Source organism: Macrotis lagotis, chromosome 2 (assembly GCF_037893015.1).
Source record: "Macrotis lagotis isolate mMagLag1 chromosome 2, bilby.v1.9.chrom.fasta, whole genome shotgun sequence".
NCBI lineage: Eukaryota > Metazoa > Chordata > Mammalia > Peramelemorphia > Peramelidae > Macrotis > Macrotis lagotis.
In genome coordinates, this window is record NC_133659.1 from 215,820,609 (window position 1) to 215,844,735 (window position 24,127).

Consider the following 24,127-nt stretch of genomic DNA (forward strand, 5'->3'; position numbering starts at 1 on the left):
AGAAAAAAAATTGGAAATGATAGTGATGAGAGAAAAACATGAAAAAAGTCAATAGCTTAGTGAAAGAGGCATTTAAAAATACTGAAGAAAATAATTCCCTAAAAAATAGAATAGGCCAAATGACAAAAGAAGCATAAAAAATCTCTTGAAGAAAACTCCTTATAAAGTAAAATTGGAGAAACAGGCAAGGGGAGACAAAAATTCACTTAAAACAATTTTTTTAAAAAAAGAATAATTGGCCAAATGGGAAAAAATAGATTCAAAATCTCACCAGAGAAAATTATTTCTTAAAAATTAGAATTGGGTAGGGGCAGCTAGGTGGTGCAGAGGATAGAGCACTGGCCCTGGGATGAGAAGGATCTGAGTTCAAATCCAGACTTAGACACTTAATAATTTACCTAATTGTGTGACTGGGCAAGTCACTTAACCCCATTGCCTTGCAAAAACGGAACAAAACAAAACAAAATCAGAATTGGGTAAATGGATTCCATGAAATTTCAAGAAACAATAAAATCAAAAGAATGAAAAAAAATAGAAGAAAAGTGAAATATATCATTGGAAAAATAAATGACAGAAAATAGATAGAAGAGAGATAATTTAAGAATTGTTGGACTATCTGTAAGCCACAAGCAAAAAAAAGAGCCTAGTTATCATATTTCAAGAAATCCTCAAAAATATCTGATATCATAGAACCAGAGGGAAAATGGAAATTAAATTGTGAAAGAGATTCCAAAATAAAAACTAGAAATGGTATCCAAAATCCAGTGCACCCAAATCAAGAAGAAAATATTTCAAGTAGCCAAAAAAAAAATTAAAATATTGTAGAGACATTGTCAGGATAACACAAAATTTAGCAATTTCTATATTAAAGAATCAGAGGGCTAGTAGCTATGTTTAAAACCAAGAATCACCTACTCAACAAAATTGAGTAAAATCCTTCAAGGGGAAAAAGATAAATATTTAATATAATCAAGGATTTTTTAGGTAATATAAACATGTATTTTAATTTATTCAGGACAGAGATCCATTTTTTGATAATAAAGTTTCTCAATATGGGCATTTTTGTATTGTATCCAACCTACATTTAATATTTAATGGATGAGCCTACTGCATAGTGAGAGTATCAAGAAAGTTATTGACATGTTAGACATACCCCTTTATAAAATTCAGAGGAATTTATACACAAGAACTGCCCAAGATTGAGGGATGAGTTGTATTTCAATGTGCATTACTGAACAGATTGCCTACATAAATGAGATCAGAGATCTGTCAAAGTATCTACTATTTAATCCTATCTTTGAAGTCTATTAAAACTCTTTAATGTTTGTATAGAACCATATTAGCAAACTACATTACCCATATTCATGATCTTCATGATTGATTATATGTTATCTTGTTTTATACTTTCCTACTTTTAAGTCATTCTACATGTCATTTCCTGGAATGACATTCCAACTCCTCTACTCCAAACCATTATCACTAGTAGTTATGAACTTTCAAGGATTCATGATGAAAAAACCAAAATTGAAGAGAAAGAATAGCTTTCAAATACAAGCCACAAAAAAATGAAATAAACATGAAAGAGAAATCATATGGCACTCAAGATCATTAAATTGTTTACATTCTTATATCGGAACATTATACTTAAAACTCCTAAGAACTTAACTGTTAGTGGAACAGTTAAGTTAGACCAAGGGCACAGGTGTTAGTTGACTATGGTCGAATGCTACCCAAAAAATAAATAAATAAAATTAAGGGATAAGAAAGAGGGATGCACTAGAAGAACAGTAAAGGGCAAGGTGGAATGAGGGTAAATGATCTCACAAAAAAGAGGCAAGAAAGGAAGAATTTTTACAATGGAGGGGAGGCAGCGCTCTCATTAGAACTGACTCAAACAATCACTTAGTGGGATATTGATATATCCCTTACCCTAGAGGGAAGTACAAAGTGAATAGGATAAGAGAAGGGCAGGAAGGCAGAAAAAAAACATGGATTAAGGGAGGTAGTGAGCAGAAGAAAACAATTTTAAGGAGGGACAAGGAAAAGAAGAATGAAAGAAGGATAAACGGGGAGGGGGGAAGCAGGATGGAGGGAAATACACAGTTAATGAACTCACTAATAAAATAAAAGAGCAGAGAAGATTTTTAAAAAAACACAATTCTATAATATGTTACTTATAAGAAAACTCTGAAGCAAAGTCATAGACAGAGTGAAAATAAGGGCCTGGAGCATAATTCATTATTCTTCGGTTGAAATACAAAAGCAGTAATAGAAGTCATGATCTCAGACAAAACAAAAGTAACGATAGATCTAATTATATATATATATATATATATATATATATGTATATATATAATTATATTGCTAAAACAATGAAGTAATATCAATTCTAAACATATATGTAGCAAATAGGATATAGCAATCAAATTTTTAAAGGAAAAGTTAAATGAGTTACAGGAGGAAATAAAAAAATGGGGAGGGGAGATCTCAACTTCCCTCTCTCAGCATTAAATATATCTAACCATAAAATAAACATGAAAAGAGGCTAATGAGATAAATAGAATTTTAGAAACTTAGACACAACAGAACTGTAGAAAATGGAAGGGGAATAGAAAGGAATATATCTTTTTTCTTAGTGGAACATGACACTTACACAAAATCTGACTACGTATTATGGCATGAAAACCTTCCAATCAAATTGGAATATGATATTCTGGGAGGGAAAAGTTACAATTGTAACCAAGAATAACCTACCCAATAAAATTAAGCATCGTAGTTGATGAAAAAAGTGAATATTTAATGGAAAATAGGACTTTTGATAATTCCTGATGAAAAGATCAGAGCTGAATAGAAATTTTTACTTTCAAATATAAGCCTCAAGTAAAGTATAAAAACAAAAATGAAAGAAAAATCATAAAGGACTTGATAAGGTTAAAGTGTTTACTTTTTTCTACATGGGAAGATGACACATGTATCTTCCAAGAATTTGATCATTATTAGAGAAATTAGAAAAATTTTACATAGAGAGTGCAGGAGTGAGTCAATTATGTTGGAATGAAGCAAAGTAAAAATGGATAGGTGAGAAAGAGGGATGGCCTGGGAGAAAGCAAAAGGGAGAGGAAGAAGAAGGAAAATTACTTCACATAAAAGTGGCACAGATGGGATAACTGAAAGTGAAAACTGTGGGGAAATCCTTGAACCTCATTCACATATAAATTGTTTCAAAAGGGGAAATCTATCTTACTCAATGGAAAAATGGGAAGGGAAGTGAAAAAAGGTCAGATAAAAGATGGCAGTAGTCAGAAGGAAAACATATTTTAGAGGAATGAAAGGATAAAGAGAGAGTGAGAAAGCAAGAGTGAGAGCAAGAGCGAGAGCACGAGAGAGAGAGAGAGAGAGAGAGAGAGAGAGAGAGAGAGAGAGAGAGAGGATAAACAGAAGAAAAGATGGGAGGAAAATGTGCAATTATTTTAAATATGAATGTGAATGGAATGACCTCATCCATAAAACGGAAGCAGCTAGCAGAATGGCTTAAAAATAAGGAGATGCATAATAGATTTCTGAAAATGCAAAAATAGACATAATTAAAAAGGATAAGCAGGGAATCTATTTCTTGCTAAAAGGTACCATAGACAAAGAAGTAATATAAATGTGCCAAAATAGAATAGCATCAAAATCCTTAAAGGAAAAGTTCAATGAATTGTTGGAGGATACAATAAAACTATTCTAATATGGGACCTCAACTTTCCCCTGTCAGAGCTAGATAAACCTAACCATAAAATAATTAAGACATCAAGGAGATGAATACAATCTTACAAAAGTAAGATATAGGAATCCCTGGATTAAAATGAAGGGGAATAAGGAGGATAAAATTTTCTCAGCTATACATATCACCTTTACAAACCTTGATATATATTATGGCATAAGCAAATGCAAAAAAAGTAGAAATAGTAAATGAACCCTTTTCAGACCATAAGGTAACAAAAATTACATTTAATGAAAGGTCATGGGAGCAAAGATTAAAAGCTAATTGGGATCTAATTACCTAATCCTAAAGAATAAGAAAGCAAAAGCACAAATCATTGGAACAACCAATAATTTCATTAAACACAATGACAACTTTGAGGCAACACACCAAAATTTGTGAGGCACAGCCAAAGCAGTAGATAGGGAAAGATTTATATCCCTAAGTGCATATATTTCTCTTACTAAGCTAGAGAAAAAGCAGAACAGTGAATTAAACATGCAACTTAAAAAAACTAGAAAATGAAAAAATTAAAAATCCCTAATTAAACACTAAAATGGAAATCCTAAAAATAAAAGAGATTAATAAAATGACAGCTAAAAACCCCATTCAACTAATAAATAAAACTAAGAGTTGGTTTTATTAAAAAAATATTGGTTAATTTATTAAAAGGAAAGCAAAATTACTAGTTATCAAAAATTAAAAGGGATGAATACATGACAAATGAAGATAAAATTAAAACATTATTAGGGGCTGTTTTGCCCAATTATATATTCCAGTAAAATTGGATTTATATATATAAATGGATTTATATTAAAAAAATATAAAGTACTCAGGCTAACAAAAGAGGAAAAAAGAATACTTAAATAATCTTGCCTTAGGAAAAAGAAATTGTACAAGCCATCATTGAGATCCCTAAGAAAAACTACCTAGGATCAGATGTATTCACAAGTGAATTATATCAAACATTTAAGGAACATTTAATCTCAATACTACAGAAACTATTTGAAAAAAATACATACAGAAGCAGTCTGATCAGAATCTCTTAATGACACAAATATGGTTTTTCTGTAAAAGCAGAACCCCCCCAACTATAAATTCATTCTGCAATGATTATCTATGTAAAATACTAAAAAGGAAAATATAGGAATTTATAATAAAGATCATATACAATGATCAGGTAGGATTTATAGCAGGAATACAAGGTTGGTTCAATATTAAGAAAACTATCAGTATGATTGGTCATGACAACAAACAAAATCAAGAGAAATAATAAGTTTATCACAATAGATGTAGAAAAAGCCTTGCCAAAATACAACACCCATTTCTATTAAAAACACAAGAAAGCATGGGAATCAAGAAAGTCTTCTTAAGAAAAGAGCAAGTGTTTTCTGTTAAAGGTAAAAACTTGAAGACCACTTAATAAGTTCAGGAGTAAAACAAGGATGTCCAGTATCAACACTATTATTGAATATTTTACTAGAAATACTACCTAGAGCAGTGAGAAGAAAAAAAATCAAAGGAATAAAAAGAGGCAACAAAGAAAGAAAACTATCATTCTTTGAAGAAAAATCAAGGTATAAACTTAAAGAACTCTAGAAAATCCAACTGAAAAACTATTTGAAAGAAAGAACAATTTTAGGAAATTTGTAGGATACAAAATAAATTCAAAAACATCATCAGCATTTCTAGATATTATCAAAAAAACCCAACAGCAAGAGATAGAAAGACAAATTTCATTTAAAATGACTGCAGCCAATATAGATTTGGGATTCAAGCTGCCAAGAAAACTTGGGTTTATATGAACACAATTGGAAAATATTATAAAGATAGATCTGAACAAGTGGTGAAATAATAACTGATATTAAAACAACTATGAGGTACCACTTAAATTCCATCAGATTGGCAATAAAGAAAAATAATCAATGTTAAAGAAGATAGGAAATGTTGATAAAACCACCTTAGTGGGTAACTGGAAAAGTAAAATAAAATTTCAATTAAAAAAGATATATTAATTGCTCATAGGTAGGCCAAGATAAAAGAAGAAACATTACAACTCTATCTAAGTTAATTTACTTATTCAATATAATATCAAATCCAAGTACCAATTATTTTGTAAATCTAGATAAAATAGCAACAAATTCATTTGGCAGAACAAAAAGGACAAAAATGTCAAAGGAATCAAAGTAAGTTTTTTTTTCTTACTAAAGGCAGTCTAATACTTCTAGATTTTAAATTATATTACAAAGCAGGAATTACAGAAAGTCTGTTTGTTAAGATATAGGGAGACAGATAAATGGAATGGATTAGGTTCACAATAAACTGTGCTAAAAGACCAGTGATCAGTTTGGCAGGAACATCTAATATTGTATGGTAAGATAAAGTCAAATTGGATAAATGATTTAGACATAAAGGGTGATATCATAAGTAAATTGTGGGGATATAGAAAAGTACATATCATTTAACCTATAGATATGGGGAGAATTTATGACTAAACAAGAGAAAGAAGGAATTGTGAGAAATAATATAATTTTGATTAGATGAATTCTGCACAAAGCCAATGCAGAAAAATCAGAAGGATGATAGGAACCAGGAAAAATCTGCAGGAAGTTTCTCTGATAAAGACCTCATTTCTGAAATATATAGAGAATTGAGTAGATATATAAAAACAAGACCATTCCCCAGTTGACAACTGTTCAAAGGTTATATGAACAGGCAGTTTTTAAAAGAAAAAATCAGTTACTAGTTGGGATCTGAAAAAATGTTCTAATTAGTAATCGTTAGAGAAATGCTAATTAAGATACCACCTTACACCTATTGGATTGGCTAACATGACAGAAAAGGAAAATGACAAATACAGGGGAGAATGTAGAAAAACTAGAACACTGATGTATTGTTGGAATTATGAACTAGTCTAACCATTCTAGAAAACAATTTGGAATCATGCTATAAGGACTTAAAACTGTGCATATCCACTGACCAGAATTATCACTATTAGGAACTCTATCCAAATGACATCAAAGAAGAAAAAGACCTATCTGTACAGAAATGTTTATAAGTAGTTCTTTTTGTGGTGGCAAAGAACTGGAAATTGAGGGGATGTCCATCAATTGGTGACCGGCTAAATAAATTGTGGTATATGACTGTGCTATAAGAAATAATAAGCAAAATATTTTCCATGATTTTACATGTATAATCTATGTCATATTGCCTGCCTTCTCAAGTGAGCTGGAAGAGAAGAATGGAGAGAATATAGAAAGCAAAAATTTAAAAATAAATGATAAAAAAAATCTTTACAAAATCTGGGAAGACTTGCATGAATTGATGCAAATTAAAGTGAACAGAAGTAGGAAAAAATAGTATATAGTGACAATGATATTGTAAGGATGATCAACCACGAGAAACTTAACTACTCCAGTCAAGACAATGATCCATCTGAATGAAGATTAATGCATACTTGTTTAAGTTTTATTTTTATTGTTTTATTTTACTTGTGTTTTCTTTTGCAACAAAGCTAACATGTAAATATATTTTACATGACCTCACACGCATAATCAAAATCAAATTACTTGTCTTTTCAAAAGGGATAGGGAGGTGTGGGAGTTAGGGAGAGAATTTGGAAATGAAAACTTTAAAAAAATTTTTTAAATTTAACTGAGAAAAAACTAATTAAAATGATTAAAAAATTTTTCCAGTACTCAAAATTCCTACAGTAAAACAACAAATATTTTTTTCCTAGTAAGGACAGTAATTCTAAAAACATATAGTTTCAAGCATTTATTTTTGCGAGGCTCTGAATTCTATACTTCCCCCCCTTCCTCCCCCCCACAGAAGGCTGTCTGAACAGTTTCTACATTGTTTCCATGCCATACATTGATGTAAATTGAATGTTACAGGAGTAAATATAAGAATAACCATAAACCCCTCCACCCAAGAAGATGAGAAAACTCAAGAACAGAGAGAGGAAAAAAATTGTACTTCAGTCTGTGTTCAGATTTCAATGGTTCTGTCTCTGGGGTGAGTTGCTTTCTTTATCATAAGTCCACCTGAGAAGTTGTTTCAATATTTTTCCCATAGCTGCTATTACTAGCTGTACCTCCACTCAGTTTCTCCCCACTCTCATTTATTCTCTCTCCTTCATCCTGACCCTGTCCAAAAGTGTGTTGAATCTGAGTACCCTCTCCCTGGATCTTCCCTCTCTTCTATCACCGATTCTGCCCTTCCCTCCCCCCAATCCAGCCTTATCCAGTCCTCTCCAGAGTAAGATCGAGTTCCTCACCCTATTAAGTGTGTATGTCATTTTCTCCCTGAGCCATTTCTGATGAGAATGAAGGCTCACTCATTCCCCCTTGCCTCCTCTCCACTCCATTGAAAAAGTTTTTTCTTGATTCTTATGAGAAATCTCTCAGCTTCTTCTTCATCTCCTCTTCCTTCATCCCAGTACTTTCCCCCCATTGCCCATTGACTCCATCCCTTTACCACATCATGCCATTATATTCTACTCCTTCCTATGTCCTGTCTATATATGCTCCTTCTAACAGCTCTTATAAATGAGAAAGTTCATATGAGTTATCAATATCTTCTTCCTGTGCAGGAATACAAACAGTTCGGGCATCATCAAGATCCTCATAGTTAGTCCCTCTCTTCTACTCCCTCTCTGGTTCATCAGAGTCCTGTACTTGGAGATCAAACTTTCTGTTCAGTTCTGGTCATCCTGATAACAAATTTTGAAAGTCCCTTGTTTCATTGAAAGTTCATCTTTTCCCCTGAAAAAGGATGTTCAGTTTTGCTGGTAGTTGACTCTTGGTTGTAAACCAAGATCTTTTACCTTCTGGAATATCATTTTCCAATCCCTATGAGCCCTTAAAGTAGATGTTGCCAGATCCTCTGTAATCCTGACTGTGGAGCCTCAGAAACTGAATTGTTTGTTTCTGGCAGCTTTTAGAATTTTCTCTTTGATTTGGGAGCTTTGGAATTTGGCTATAATATTCCTGGAAGTTTTTCTTTTGGGATCCCTTTCAGGGGGTGACTGGTGAATTCTCCCAATTTCTATTTTACCCTCTGCTTCTAGGATCTCAGGGGCAATTTTGCTGTATTATTTCTTGAAAAATGATGTTCAGGCTTTTCTCTTGGTTGTGGCTTTCAGATAGCCCAATAGTTTTTAAATTATTTCTTCTGGATCTGTTTTTTTTTTTTTAGATTTTCAAGGCAAATGGGGTTAAGTGGCTTGCCCAAGGCCACACAGCTAGGTAATTATTAAGTGTCTGAGACAGGATTTGAACCCAGGTACTCCTGACTCCAAGGCTGGTGCTTTATCCACTATGCCACCTAGCCACCCCTGGATCTGTTTTCAAGGTCAGTTGTTTTTCCAGTTTCTAATTTTTGGCTTTTTTTGAAGTCTTATTTGTTCCTGATTTCTTGCAAAGTCATCAGCTTCCTTTAGTTCCATTTTGCATTTGAAGGACTTATTTTCTTTTTTTTTCAATAATATAAGAAAATTCCAGAACACTTTATTTGTTGATGAAAAGGAGGATGGGTAGAAAATGACTCTTATCTTTGCTGCTACTCAGTATACAAACTCAACAGAGGAATGGCAGAATACTATAGTTTCAAAGATACAGAATTTATATAATACAACCTGTGTAGGCCCTCTGTACAAAGAACTCCCACTTTTTAAAATTGAAGAGAGGTTTTGAATGAAGTACAATGTAGTCAGTGACCCACTGATAAAGCAGAATCAAGTTAAGTTTTTCTCACTTGCTACATTTCACAGGCCTCATCAGTTTAATTCTTCAGAAAATTGAAATCACAGTACAACAGCCCTCCCACAAATAAATTTCAGGCATGTTAAGCATAATCTGGATGAGAGCTACTTTTTGGTAAACTCATAAAACTTCTCATTTTCTCTTAACATTATTAATTTCCTTTTTAAGGTTTAAAAATATACTTATCAAAGTAAAAAATTGTTATTTTTGCTGTGTACACAGGATTAAAAATTCAATCAAAGCAAGTGTCATTTCTCTATCATTCTTATTTATGTGTTGTTGTTTTTTTTTAAAACCTGAAGAATACCAAAAACATTTCCCCAAGTGTTTTGATTTGAGAAAAAAAGGACATGGCTCACAGAACCAGGTATATCAAAGACACAGCAGTTGAATATTAATCTCTAACTTGGCTACAGTATAAATACTATCCAGTCTTTGGCAGCGCAGCGTTGGTCAGCGCATGCCCAGAATCTGTCTGCTCTTCAGCTGGTAATTTTTTTCCAGTTCTGACAGGGCTTGCACACGCAGCTGAGCAGCATAAAGTCTCTTCTTCAAGTCTCTGTCCTTGGACTTGCTGGTGACATAATTCTCAGAATTCTCACCACTCAGGGCATTCTCTTTACTTTCCCCACTGAAGTGAACTTTCTTCTTGGTAAGAGATGAGGGAAAATCAAATAGTTCTGGGCTATTTGCCAATGCCAAGATCTTCTGTTCCTTTAACATGTTGTAATTCTTCAATAAATTTTTTAGCTCTGATGAGTTTGTCTTCTGCCAGTCTCTCCCGGACACAAAGTTCACATTCCTTCTGTTCTAGCCTCTCTTCTCTTGCTTTGATGGGTTTTTCTCTCTCCTGTAATTGTAGCTCCTTTAGTCTCAGTTCAGTTATTTCAAGGCCTGAATTCTGCAGCTTTTCAGGTTCTCCAGATCATCGCCTTCTCCTCTCAGGATTTTTCTTTTTTCTTCATCTACCAAGTCTGCTATGAGAGAGTTTTCCAGAATTTGTTCAACTGATGGTCGACAGTAATCCTTCAAATTTAGCATCTTAGTTATAATGTTATTCAACTCATCTGAGTAACGATATGGTATTCGCCTGAATTTTCCTTTTCTGATCTTTTCAGCTAATTCTTTCTGGCTAAAAGCTGTAAAAGGAGGCATTAAGGCACACAATTCCTACAGCAAACAGCCTAATGACCAGATATCGGACTTTTCATTATAGGACATGCGATTCATTTGTTCTGGAGACATATAATAAGGTGTGCCAACAAATGTTTTTGCAAAACTTGTATCATGGTTTAATATCCTAGCCAGTCCAAAGTCTCCAAGTTTGACATTTTGCTTGCTATCTAGGAAAACATTAGCTGGCTTCAGGTCCCGATGCAGGCCACAGTCACTTCGTCTATGACATTCCTTTAGGGCCAAGGTCAGCTGGGTCATTACGCGGAGAACGAAATCTTCATCTGAGTAATGTCTTTCTTTGGTGCATTTTGTTATAACACTAGCCAGATCCCCTCCTTCACAATATTCCATCACAATATAAAGTGTTGTATTAGATCTATCAATAATACAATCATAGTATTGGACAATATTTGGATGTTTCAGTTCACGGAGCAAATTCACTTCAGAAACAAGCATTTGTTTCTCAGTTTCTGTCATTGAGCCATAGTCAAGTTCTTTCCAAACTAATACCTTGCTGACGCTCTTTCTCTGTATCTTTTGGCATCGGCCGTAGGAGCCGGACCCGATGGTGAAGAGCACCTCGTAGTCCTCCACTCGGGAAGGCATGGTGGAGGAGCGCCGGACACCCAGCTGGGGCGGCAGAGCAGGCCGCAAGTCCTCCGGCAGTTCAACCTTGGCGGGCCTGGCCTCACTGCTTATTGGCCCGCGGAGCCGCTGCCCCACCTTCCTGATTGGACAGATGCCAAACAACAACCTTGGCATCTCGGGAAAAGCGTGGTCTGCTTTTTAAGGCATTCTTCTCATTTACCTTTTGTTTTGCTTTTTCCATTAGGCCTAAACTGGTTTTTAACATATTATTTTCTTCAGTATTTTTTTGTATATCTTTCACCAAGCTTTTGATTTGGTTTTCATGATTTTTCTGCATCATTCTCATTTCTCCTCCCAATTTTTCCTCCACCTTCCTTAATTGCTTTACAAAGTCTTTTTGAGTTCATCCATAGTCTGAACCCATTTTCTATTTCTCTTGGAGGTTTTGGAAACAGAAGCTTTGATTTTTGTCATCATCTGAGCATGTGTTTTGATCTTACATGGGACTAAAGTAATTCTCTATGGTCAGATACTTCTTTTTCTGTTGTTTACTCATTTCCTCTGCCCAAGACTAATTTATAGCACTTCCAAGGCTTTGGAGTTGGATTTTTTTGGGGGGGGACACCCCACTGGGACCTTTATTCTTCCAAGGTCTTATGCTCTCTAGCCTGTGCTTTGATATGTAGATGATCACAGCACTGCTCTCTGCCCTGGGGCTATAAGAAGGGAACCAGCTATCTTGCTTTGGAAGCCCAAACTGTAATATGTGAGTGTAGGCAAACAGCAGAGTCCTACTCCAGGGAGAGCAGAGAAATCTCTGCAGACTTTCCTTACCGTCTCTGGGGGGTGCAGGCTGCTTTCTCACTCCACACTCACCTAGGTGCAGCAAAGTTCTCTCTGCCCCTTCAAGCTGTTGGTGGTGATCTCTGGGCTGCACTGGGCTGCGCTGGACTGGGCTGAGCTGGGTTGGGCTGAGCCATGGCTTTTTTTCCCAACCCCTAGTCTTGGTGAAACACACCTTTCCTAAGGAATTTCCAAGTTGTCTTGGATTGGGAAAATGTATCACTCAGTCTTTCTGTGGGTTCTACCCCTCTAAATTTTGGCTAGATTTTGGGGGTTTGGGGGGTCAGAGTTCTCAGGAAATGCTGCCTTCATGCCACCATCTTGGCTCTGCCCAGGCCAAGCATTCAATTTTTAAGAGAAGCCCAAATTTAAGAAAATCATAGATTAAGATATTCTATTGACTGTTTTGCCAAATTTCCCATTTTATATTGATAATAAGTAATTCAGTTTTTTCATGTCTAGAAGTTTTCTCTGATAGCAATCTATGGATCAGTATTTTGCTATCTGTATTCATAAGTTCTGTATCATTTACTTGTAGGGTTTTAGATAAGGCTTTTGAATGAAACTAAACCTTTATACCTTTCTAATTTGTCTATAAAACACAATCTTTTGGCAGATTTATCATTTTAAAGTTAGTTCTGCATTCTATCTTCAAGTTTATTTGCTTTGGCTTGCAACAAGGTTTAAGTATTCTTGTACAGTTTTATGGCCTTTCCCCCCTATATTTTTGTTACAAATTTGCTGTTCTTTCAGAGTCTCAACTTCTGTAGAGAAATACTTCATGTTTTCTTTCTTTTTTCTTTTTGACTTTGTCTTTTAAAATTCTCCCTTAAGAGTTCTGATTTCTAATGTAGTTTTTTCCAAAATATATTTCTTTAAAAATTATTTTTTCTTTGAAATATTCTGCAGTTCCAGTTTTACCACAATGTCTGAGAAGTATGTTAGATCTTCAACTTTATCATAAGATTTTGGTTATTTTTTAGAGTATAATATATGTATACTATGCTCTAGTTACTTTTTTCACTTTTACTATTATTTTTGTCTTCAAATGACTGACTTTGTACTGCACTCTAGGCTGCAGATTGAATATACTCTTCAAGAACTCCACGATCCTTCTAAAATGGATTACCAGCTATTCCCTAACAAACCAATAAGTACTTATTAATTGCTTCCTGAATATACTTGGCACTATGCTAGACCTTGGAAATACAAAAAAAAAAAAATGAAAAAAGTCATCTTCAAGAAGCTAGAATTCTAATTGAGGGCACAAAATTATATACAAAGGCATACACAAAGATATAAAAATGAATTAATGATAGCCTGATTCAAAATACAGCATAAGAAACAGTTTTGGACATGGTTACTATGACCATTTATTTTGATTGACTATCCATATTTGTTATAAGGATTTTGTTCTCTCTCTCTCTCTCTCTCTCTCTCTCTCTCTCTCTCTTTTAGCAAGGGGATGAGGATGTAGAAGGGAGAGAAAAATAAAAACTTGTTAATTTTTAAAAAAGATAAAATACAATAAAAATTACATTATAACGGGGGGGGGGATGATTTGTGTTTTGGACATGCTGTCTTCCTCTTACTGCATATGAGCTCCTTGAAAACAGAGGACTAGTGGTGCAGTAGATAGAGCACTGGCCCTGGAGTCAGGAGTACCTGAGTTCAAATCTGGCCTTAGACACTTAAAATTACCTAGCTGTGTGGCCTTGGGCAAGCCACTTAACCCGTTTGCCTTGCACAAAAAAAAAAACCCTAAAAAAAAACAGAGGACTACCTTTCTCTTCTATTTAAATATATAATATGTTCAATACTTATCACAGTGCTTTGGACAAAGAACAATACAATGTTTGTCCTTCAATTTCAAAGAAGACCATGACATCAGGGAGGTAATGTCATGTCAAGCACATGATTTGGATTTGAGTGAGGGGGATGCTATGCTAAGTCACCAGGCTCAACTTCTCCTCTAGAGCCTTTTGGGTTCAGGAGCCAGATATGAATCACAGTGACTGGAGATGGCCCTAGATGCAAAGCAGTGAGGGCTTAGTGACTTGTTCAAGGTCACAAAGCTAGTAAGTTGCAAATATCTGAAGTCAGATTTGAACTCCCATCCTCTTGACTGTAAAGCCAGTGATCTATCCCTTATAGACAAAGAAAGCACTTAATATGCTTCCATTCACTCATTGATTCATGTTGATTTTAGAGAACACAGAGAGAACATCTAATTCAAAATATCATTTAGGCAGTTAGGGAAGTGGAACTGACTATAGCCTGGGAAACAAACTAAGGGATATAATGATCTGGGAGTCATCTATAAAGAGATAATAACTGAACCAATGGAAAGAGATGGGGTCACTAAGTGAGAAAATATAGAATGAAACGAAGAGGGCTTAGTACAAGGCCAAAGCATATACACAATTATGCATTCATGACATGGATAAAGATTTGGCAAAAGAAACATGTAAGGCAGATTGGAAGAAAATATATAAGTAAAACTCAGAGAGGAAAAGAAGAGAAGGTGATCAGTGCTATAGAGTGATAAAGAAGGAAAAGGATTAAGAAAGAATTTTTAAACTTGACAATTAGGTCTTCATTGATAAATTTGAAGACAGTTAAAAGTAAGGGGAGAATTCAGAACATATATATATATATATATATATATATATATATACACATATACTTTGAAAACAAAAATACAGTTTATTTTCTAATTACATGTTTTAGTAGTTTTTCAACATTCATCCATTTGCATATTTATAAGTTACACATTTTTCCCGAACCCTCCTTTATCTTCCACTTTCCCTTGGTGGAAAACATTTCAGTAAAAGTTAACATGTTTATACATTAGTCATTTTGTGTAAGAGGAATTAGGATAAAGGGAAAGGAAAGAAATTATGAGATAGGAAGGAAAAACATGTTTAAAAAAGAGAACATAGTATACATTAAGATTCTGTGATTTTGTTGTTTTTTGCTTTTTTCCTCTAGGTATAGATGGCAGAATCCATAACAGGTCTCCCAAGGCTGTCCTAGTTCTCTGAACTGCTGAGAACAGTGTCCATCATAGTTGATCGACTCACAATATTGCTGGTAATGGGTAAAATGTTTTCTTGGTTCTGCTCCCTTCACACAGCATCAGTTCATGCAATTCTTTCTATGCTTTTCTAAAGTGGTTTCTTATAGAACAAAAGTATTCCATAACATTCATATACCATAACTTTTTCAGTCATCCCTCAATTGATGGGCATCCCCTCAACTTCTAATTCTTTGCCACTATAAAAGGAGTTACTATAAATATTTTTGAACATATGGAACTTTTCCCACTTTTTATGATTTTTTTTGGACATAGGGCTAGTATTGGTATTGCTGGGTCAAAGGGTATGATCAGTTTTATTGCTTTTTGGACAGAGTTCTAGATTGCTTTCCAAAATGGTTGGATCAGTTCACCCTTTCACTAATAGTGCATTAATATCCCAATTTCCCCACATCCACTCCAACATTGATCATTTTTTTTGTCATCTTAGCCAATCTGATAGGTGTGAGGTGGGACCTCAGAATTGTTTTAATTTGCATTTCTTTAATTGTGATTTAGAGCACTTTTTCATCCTTTGACCATTTAGCAATTGTAGAATAACTTATATTTTTATAAATTTGATTCAGTTCTCTATATATTTTGGAAATGAGACCTTTATCAGAAACACTAGCTAGGTAAATTGTTTCCCAGCTCTCTGGTTTCTTCTAATCTTGGCTGCATTGGTTTGATTATTGTAAAAACTTTTTAAATTAAATAATCAAAATCTTCCATTTGCAATTTATAATATACTCTATTTCTTGTTTGATCATAAATTTCTCCCCTTTTCAAAGATCTGACAGATAAGAGTATTTTCTGATTTGTTAATTGGTCTTTGGTATGGCCATTTATCTATAAATCCTGTACCCATTTTCACCTTATTTTGGTATAGGATATGAGATGTGGGTCTATGTCCAGTTTTGTTTTTTAGGGGTTTTTTTTGCAAGGCAAACGGGGTTAAGTGGCTTGCCCAAGGCCAGACAGTTAGGTAATTATTAAGTGTCTGAGACCAGATTTGAACCCAGGTACTCCTGACTCCAGGGCAGGTGCTTTATCCAGTATGCCACTTAGCCGCCCTGTTATGTCTAATTTTTGTCATGCTATTTTCTAGTTTTTCCAACGGTTTTTGTCAAATACTGAGTTCTTATCCCAGAAGCTAATGTCTTTGGGTTTCCCAAACAGAAGATAACTATAGGTATTTACTACTGATTCTTTTGTGCCTATTCTAACCCACTGGCTCATTACTCTATTTCTTTTTTTTTAATTTAAAATTTTTTTTCATTACTCTATTTCTTAAGAAGTACCAGGTAGTTTTGATTACTGCTGCTTTACAGTATATTTTTAGATCTGATACAGCTAGGCCATATTCCTGTGCATTTTTTCCCCATCAATTCCCTTGATATTCTTGACCTTTTGCTACTCCAGATCAATTTTACTACATTTTTCTAGCTCTATAAAATAGTTTTGTGGAAGTTTGATTGGTATGGCACTGAAAAAGTAATTTAATTTGGGTAGAATTGTCATTTTTGTTATATTACCTTAGTCTAGCCATGAACAGTTGATGTTTTTACTTATGTGAAAAGTATTTGTTTCTGGGTTTGTCTTGGAAGGTAGATTTATTGTTGTCTACAGTTACTTTAAATGGAATTTGTCTCCTCCAAATTTTCTGGAGAGCAATGTGGAATTATGTCCAAAGGGCAATAAAAACGTGCATACCCTTTGATCCAGCAATAGCACTGCTGCTGGGTCTATACACTGAAGAGATTATGAAAAAGAGCAAAAACATTCATAGCAGCCCTGTTTTTGGTGGCAAAGAATTGGAAATTGAATGAATGTCCATCAATTGGGGAATGGCTGAACAAATTGTGGTATATGTACATTATAGAACACTATTGCTCTATTAGAAATCAGGAGGGATGGGAATTCAGGAAAGCCTGGAAGGATTTGCATGAACTGATGCTGAGTAAGATGAGCAGAACCAGAAAATCACTGTACACCCTAACAGCAACATGGGGGGGGGTGATGATAACCTTGATGGACTTGCTCATTTCATCAGTGCAATAATCAGGCACAATTTTGGGGTATCTGTGGTGAATACCATCTGTATCCAGAGAAAGCATTGTGGAGTTTGAACAAAGACCAAAGCTATTACCTTTAATTTAAAAAACAAAATCATTATCTTATTATGTAATTTTGCTATCTTTCATATTTTATTTTTTCCCTTAAGGATATGATTTCCCCCTCAAATTTAGGGACAAATTCAATTTAGATCAATGTATAGCATGGAAACAATGTAAAGACTGTCAGACTGCCTTCTGTGGGGGGTTGGGGGTAGGGAAGCAAGAATAGGGGGAAAATTGTAAAATTCAAAATAAATAAATAAAATTTAAAAAATGGAACTTCCCTATCTCTTGCCCTTGGACTTTGTAGTTGATATATAGAAATGCTTATGATTTGTGTGGGTGTATTTTATATCCTCTTACTTTGCTAAAATTGTTAATTGTTTCAAGTGTTTTTTTAGATTTTTTTTTAGTTTTTTGCAAGGCAAATGGGGTTAAGTTGCTTGCCCAAGGCCACACAACTAGGTAATTATTAAGTTTTTGAGGCTGGATTTGAACTCAGGTACTCCTGACTCCAGGGCTGGTGCTCTATCCACTGTACTACCTAGCTCTCCACTTTAGTTGATTTTCTGAAGTTCTCTAAGTATATCATCATAACATCTGAAAAGAGTGAAAGTTTTGCTTCCTTACTGCCAATTCTAATTCTTTCAACTCCTTTTCCATCTCTTATTGCTAAAGTTAGTATTTCTAACACTGTACTGAATAGGTGTGGTGATAATGGACATCCTTGTTTCACCCCTGATCTTACTGGAAATGCTTCTAGTTTCTTCCCATTATAAATAATGTTTATTGATGGTTTTAGATAGATGCTGCTTAATATTTTAAGGAAAACTCTATTTATTCCTACATTCTCTTGTGTTTTCAATAGGAATGGATATTGTATTTTGTCAAAGGTTTGTTCAGCAACTATTGAAATAATCAAATAATTTCTATTGGTTTTGTTATTTATATGTTCAGTTCTGTTGACTGTTTTCCTACTGTTGAACCATCCTTGCCCACCTGGTATAAATCCTACCTGATCATGGTATATTTGTTATAATCTCTTTGCTAATATTTTATTTTAGATTTTGGCATCAATGTTCATTAGGAAGATTGATCTATAATTTTCTTTGTTTTGGCTCTTCCTGGTTTAGGTTTCAATACCATATTTGGGGTCCTAGAAGAAATTTGGCAAAACTCCTATTTTTAAATAGTTTATGTAGAATTGGAATTGTTTCTTTTTGTCTGTTTTTTGCAAGGCAAAGGGGTTAAGTGACTTGCCCAAGGTCGCACAGCTAGGTAATTATTAAGTGTCTGAAACTGAATTTGAACTCAGGTCTTCCTGACTCCAGGGCTAGTGCTCTATCTACTGCACCATCTAACTGTCTCCTGAATTGTTTCTTAAATGTTTGGTAGAACAAAATCCTTTTCTGAAATGGGGTTATTTAAATGTTTTATTTCCTCCTCTGTAAATCTGGGTAGTTTTTATTTTTGTAAATATTTATTCATTTCATCCAGATTGTCAAATTTATTGGCATATAGTTTGGCAAAATAGATGTGAATTATTTCTTTAATTTCTTTGTCACTGGTAGTGAGTTCACCCTTTTCATTTTTGATACTGGTAATTTGGTTTTCTTCTTTCTTTTTTTATCTGTTTTATTGATCTTTTCAGAAAAATCTTAATTTTATTTGATCAATGGCTTTCTTGCTTTAAGTTTTATTTATGTCTCCTTTGAGGTTTCAGAATTTCTAATTTGACATTTAATTGGGTATTTTTAATTTATTCCTTTTCTAACTTTTTTAGTTCAATTATTCACCAATTCACTGATCTTGTCTTTCTCTATTATATTCATGATAACATTTAGAGATATATATTAGAGATATAAAATTGCTTTGTCTGCATCCCATAAATTTGTTTTGATATTTCATTGTTGTTATTTTCTCAGATGGAATAGTTGATCATTTGTTGTTTTATCCAGTCATTCTTTAAAATTAGGTTATTTCATTTCCAATTCACTTTTGGTTGATCTTTTCAAGACTCTTTATTACATGTAATTTTTATTGCGTCCTGATCTGAAAAGCATCCATTAAATATTTCTGCCTTTCGGGATTTGAGTGAAAGATTTTAATGCTCTAATACATAGTCATGGTCAATATCACCCTTGAATCAACATCATTTCATGTCTCATTTATACTCATATCCTCTAAGTACAATTCCTTCAATTGTATATATTTAACCCTCATTAGCTGAGGTATTGGCTAAAGACTCATCACTTTCGGGGCCATCCTATATCCAAACTCTCTCTATCTTCCTTTTAATTATCCTTAGTTATACAATTCTCAAGAGTTACAAGTGTTATATTTATTTGTAGGGATGTATATAGCTTGATGTTCTTGACTAGTATTCCACCCCACCCCCCCTTTCTATTTACCTTTCCAATGCATCTTTTGTGCCTTGTATTTAAAGATTTAATTTTCTATTCAGTTCTGGCCTTTTTTTTTTTTTTTTTGCAAGGCAATGGGGTTTAAATGACTTGCCCAAGGCCACACGGCTAGGTAATTATTAAGTGTTGGATTTAAACTCAGGTACTCCTGATTCCAGGGCTGGTGCTCTATCCACTGTGCCACCTAGCCACTCTGAATTCTGGTCTTTTTATCAGAAAATTTTGGAAGGCCTCTATTTCATTGAAAATCGATTTTTTTTCCCCTGAAAGAAAGTGTTGTATTTGCAGAGTAGTTAAATCTTGGCTATAATTCAAGTTCCTTTGTCCTCCAAAAAAAATCACATTCCAGGCCCTCCATTCTTTTATGTTATAAGTATAATTCTGATTGTTCTTCCTTAGAATTTAAATTGCTTCTTTTTTGACTGTTTGAAATATTTTCTCCTTTAGTTGAGAATTCTGAAATTGGCCATAATATTCCTTGAAAGTCCTCTATTTTGGGGGCGGCTAGGTGGAGCAGTGAATAGAGCACTGGCCTTGGAGTCAGGAGTACCTGGGTAAATATCTGACCTCAGACACTTTATAATTACCTAGCCATGTGGCCTTGGGCAAGCCACTTAACCCCATTGCCTTGAAAAAAATCTTTTAAAAAAAGGAAGTCCTCTATTTCACTAAATATCCATCTTTTCCCTGAAATAGTATGTTCTTTTGCTGTGTAGTAGATTCGTGGTTTTAACTCAAGCTCTTTTGCATTCTGGAATATGATATTCAAAGCCCCACAGTCCCTTAATACAGAAACTAATAAATTTTGTGTTATCCTGACTGTAGTTGCATGATATTTAAATTGTTTTTTATGGCTATATGCAATATTTTCTCCTTGACTTAGGAGATGTTGACTATAATATTCCTGGAAGTTTTCATTTGGAGTCTCTTTCAGGAGGTGGATTTTTTCAATTTCTATTTTACCCTCTACTAGGGATAGCAGGGCAATTTTCCTGGATAATTTCTTTTTTTTTTCTTTTTTAGTTTTTGCAAGGCAATGGGGTTAAGTGGCTTGCTCAAGGCCACACAACTGGGTAATTATTAAGTGTTTGAGGCTGGATTTGAACTCAGGTACTCCTGACTCCAGGGCCAGTGCTCTGTCCACTGTGTCACCTAGCCGCCTCCCTTGGATAATTTCTTGAAAAAAAAATTATGTCTAGACTATTTTTTTGGTTGTTGCTTTCAGGTAATCCAATGATTTTAAAATTCTCTCTTCTGAATCTGTTTTCCAGGTCACTTGTTTTTCCAATAAGATATTTCATATTTTCTTCTAGTTTTCATTCTTTCAATTTTGTTTTGTTGTTTCTTGATTTCTCACTAAATCATCAGCTTCCTTTAGGTCCATTCTACATTATAGGGAATTATTTTCTTCAGAGAGTTTTTTGTATTTCCTTTTCCAGCTGGTCAATTCTTCTTTTTAAGGCATTCTTCTCCTCGTTGGCCTTTTGAACTGCTTTCTCAATTTGACCTGGTATAATTTATTTTCTTCAGTTTTTTTTTTTTTTGTTCTCCTTCACCAAGCTGCTGGCTGATTTCCTCCACCTCCCTTTCATTTCTCTTCCAAATTTCTATCTCCCTTACTTAATTTCAAAAATCCTATTTTTCTTGGAGGCTTTGGATGTAGGAGATTTGACTTCGTTCTCTTCTACTGAATGTGTATCATAGAACTAAAGTAATTTTCTACAGTCAGATTTTTTTCTTCTATTTCTTCTATTGTTTTCTTCTTTTTTTTTCAAGGCAATGGGGTTAAGTGGTTTACCCAAGGCCACACAGCTTATTGTTTTCTTCTATTCTATTTCTTATAATTTTTTCTTTATTTGCACATTTTCCCAGACTATGACTTGATTTAACTTCTTTGTTAAAGTGGAGCTCTGCTTTCAGGGTGGAGGACACACTGTCCCATGCTTTGTAGCTGTTTTCAGGGAATAACCCCCCCGCCACACACACACACACACACACACACACACACACACACACACACACACACCAGGGACCTGAAGTTATCAATTCCTCCAAGGTTTTCTGAGAGGCTTAAGACTGCTCTTCTGGCTTGTGCTCAGGTGTGTCAATGACCACAAATACTCCTTTTTTCCTCTGGAACTGTGAGGAGAGTTCCTGCTGTAGGCAGTAAGCTCTGTTGTGCTTCTACTACTTACTTCCAGAGACTGAGGCTCCAGACTGCAACCTGGATTTGAGTATGGGCAAAGAAACAGAGTCCTGACTCAGAGATAGTAGAGATCTCAGCAATCTCCCCTGACCCCCTTATTATTCAAGGGCTGAGCACACTGGAAGCAGCAGCCAGGTGGCTCCCTGCTGGGTCTGCACTGAGCCATGCACTAGACTGGGTTCTGCTCTCACTCTGGTGTGACAGAGATTTTCTGCTACTTTTCCAGTTGTCCTTGGCAATCCCTGGGTTGAGAGGGCAGGAAATTACCACTGCTGTAACAGACTCAGGTGCCCCATGGTCTGTTCCTGGATTGATGGAGCTGGTTCACTCTGGTAAGGCCCAGACTGCATTGTGGGCCCTTTCTAACCCCAGTATAACAGACCCTTCCTATGGATCTTCCAAGTTGCCCTGGACTGGAAAGTTTTTTCACTCAATCTTTTTTTTTTATTTTAGGTTTTTGCAAGGCAAATGGGGTTAAGTGGCTTGCCCAAGGCCACACAGCTAAGTAATTATTAAGTGTCTGAGACTGGATTTGAACCCAGGTACTTCTGACTCCAAGGCCAGTGCTTTATCCATTACTCCACCTAGCCAGCCCTCACTCAATCTTTTTGTGGGTTCAAAACCATCTAATTGGTTTTTAGTGATGTTCTCCAACTCTTCCTTAGTCATAAACTGTTCCCCTTTCCATGGATCTGACAGGTAGACTAGTCCTTGATATTCTAATTTGCTTATAGTATTGTTTTTTATGTCTATGTCCTGTAACCATTTGGATCTTATATTGGTAAAAGATGTGAGGTGTTGGTCTAATCTAAGTTTCTTCCATACTAACTTCCAATTATCCCAGCAGGTTTTATCAAAGAGGGAGTTTTTATCCAGGTGGCCTGACTCTTTGGGTTTATCAAACAGCAGATTACTATAATCCTCTCTTGCTTTTACACCTAGTCTATTCCACTGGTCCACCACTCTATTTCTTAGCCAATACCAAACAGTTTTGATGACTGATGATTTATAATATAATTTTAGATCTGGTAGTGCTAAGCCACCTTTGTTTGCATTTTTTTTCATTAAGCTCCTGGCAATTCTTGACTTTTTATTTCTCCATATGAATTTACTTACAATTTTTTCTAGCTCATTAAAGTAATTTTTTGGAATTTTGATTGGTAGGGCACTAAACAGATAGTTTAGTTTTGGTAGAATTGTCATTTTTATTATATTAGCTCTACCTATCCATGAGCAGTTGATATTTGCCCAGTTATTTAAATCTGATTTAATTTGCTTGAGAAGTGTTCTATACTTGTTTTCAAAAAGATTCTGAGTCTGTCTTGGAAAATAGACTCCCAAGTATTTTACACTGTCTGAGGTTACTTTGAATGGAATTTCTCTTTCTAGCTCTTCCTGCTGTTTCTTGCTAGTTATATATAGGAAAGTTGAGGATTTATGAGGGTTCATTTTATAACCTGCAACTTTGCTAAAATTGCTAATTGTTTCCGGTAGTTTTTTAGATGATTTCTTGGGATTCTCTAGGTAGACCATCATGTCATCTGCAAAGAGTGAGAGTTTTGTCTCTTCCTTCCCTATTCTAATTCCTTTAATTTCTTTTTCTTCTCTAATTGCTGATGCTAACATTTCTAATACAATATTGAATAGTAGTGGTGATAATGGGCACCCTTGTTTCACCCCTGATCTTACTGGGAATGCCTCTTGCCTCTCCCCATTGAGTATAATGCTTGTTGATGGTTTCAGATAGATACTACTCATTATTTTAAGGAACAGTCCATTTATTCCTACACTCTCTAGTGTTTTTAATAGGAATGGATGCTGTATTTTGTCAAAAGCTTTTTCAGCATCTATTGATATGATCATACGGTTTCTGATAGGTTTGTTATTGATATAATTGAGTATACTAACATTTTTCCTAATATTGAACCAACCCTGCATTCCTGGAATAAATCCTACTTGATCATAATGTATTATCCTATTGATGACTTGTTGTAATCATTTTCCTAAGGTTTTATTTAGGATTTTTGCATCTATATTCATCAGGGAAATAGGTCTATAATTTTCTTTCTCTGTTTTAACTCTTCCTGGTTTAGGTAGCAGTACCATATTGGTTTCATAGAAAGAGTTAGGCAGAGTTCCATCTTTCCCTATTTTTCCAAAGAGTTTATATAGGATTGGAACCAATTGT

General features: G+C 34.7%; 1 protein-coding gene and 1 pseudogene across 7 annotated transcripts in view; both read right to left on the reverse strand.

Annotated features, from left to right (window-relative positions):
• The window catches only part of CEP112 (centrosomal protein 112), a 644,230-nt gene that overhangs the window by 109,787 nt on the left and 510,316 nt on the right, over positions 1-24,127 (reverse strand). The window lies entirely within an intron of this gene.
• On the reverse strand, positions 9,001-13,524 carry LOC141514174 (serine/threonine-protein kinase Nek2 pseudogene; annotated as a pseudogene).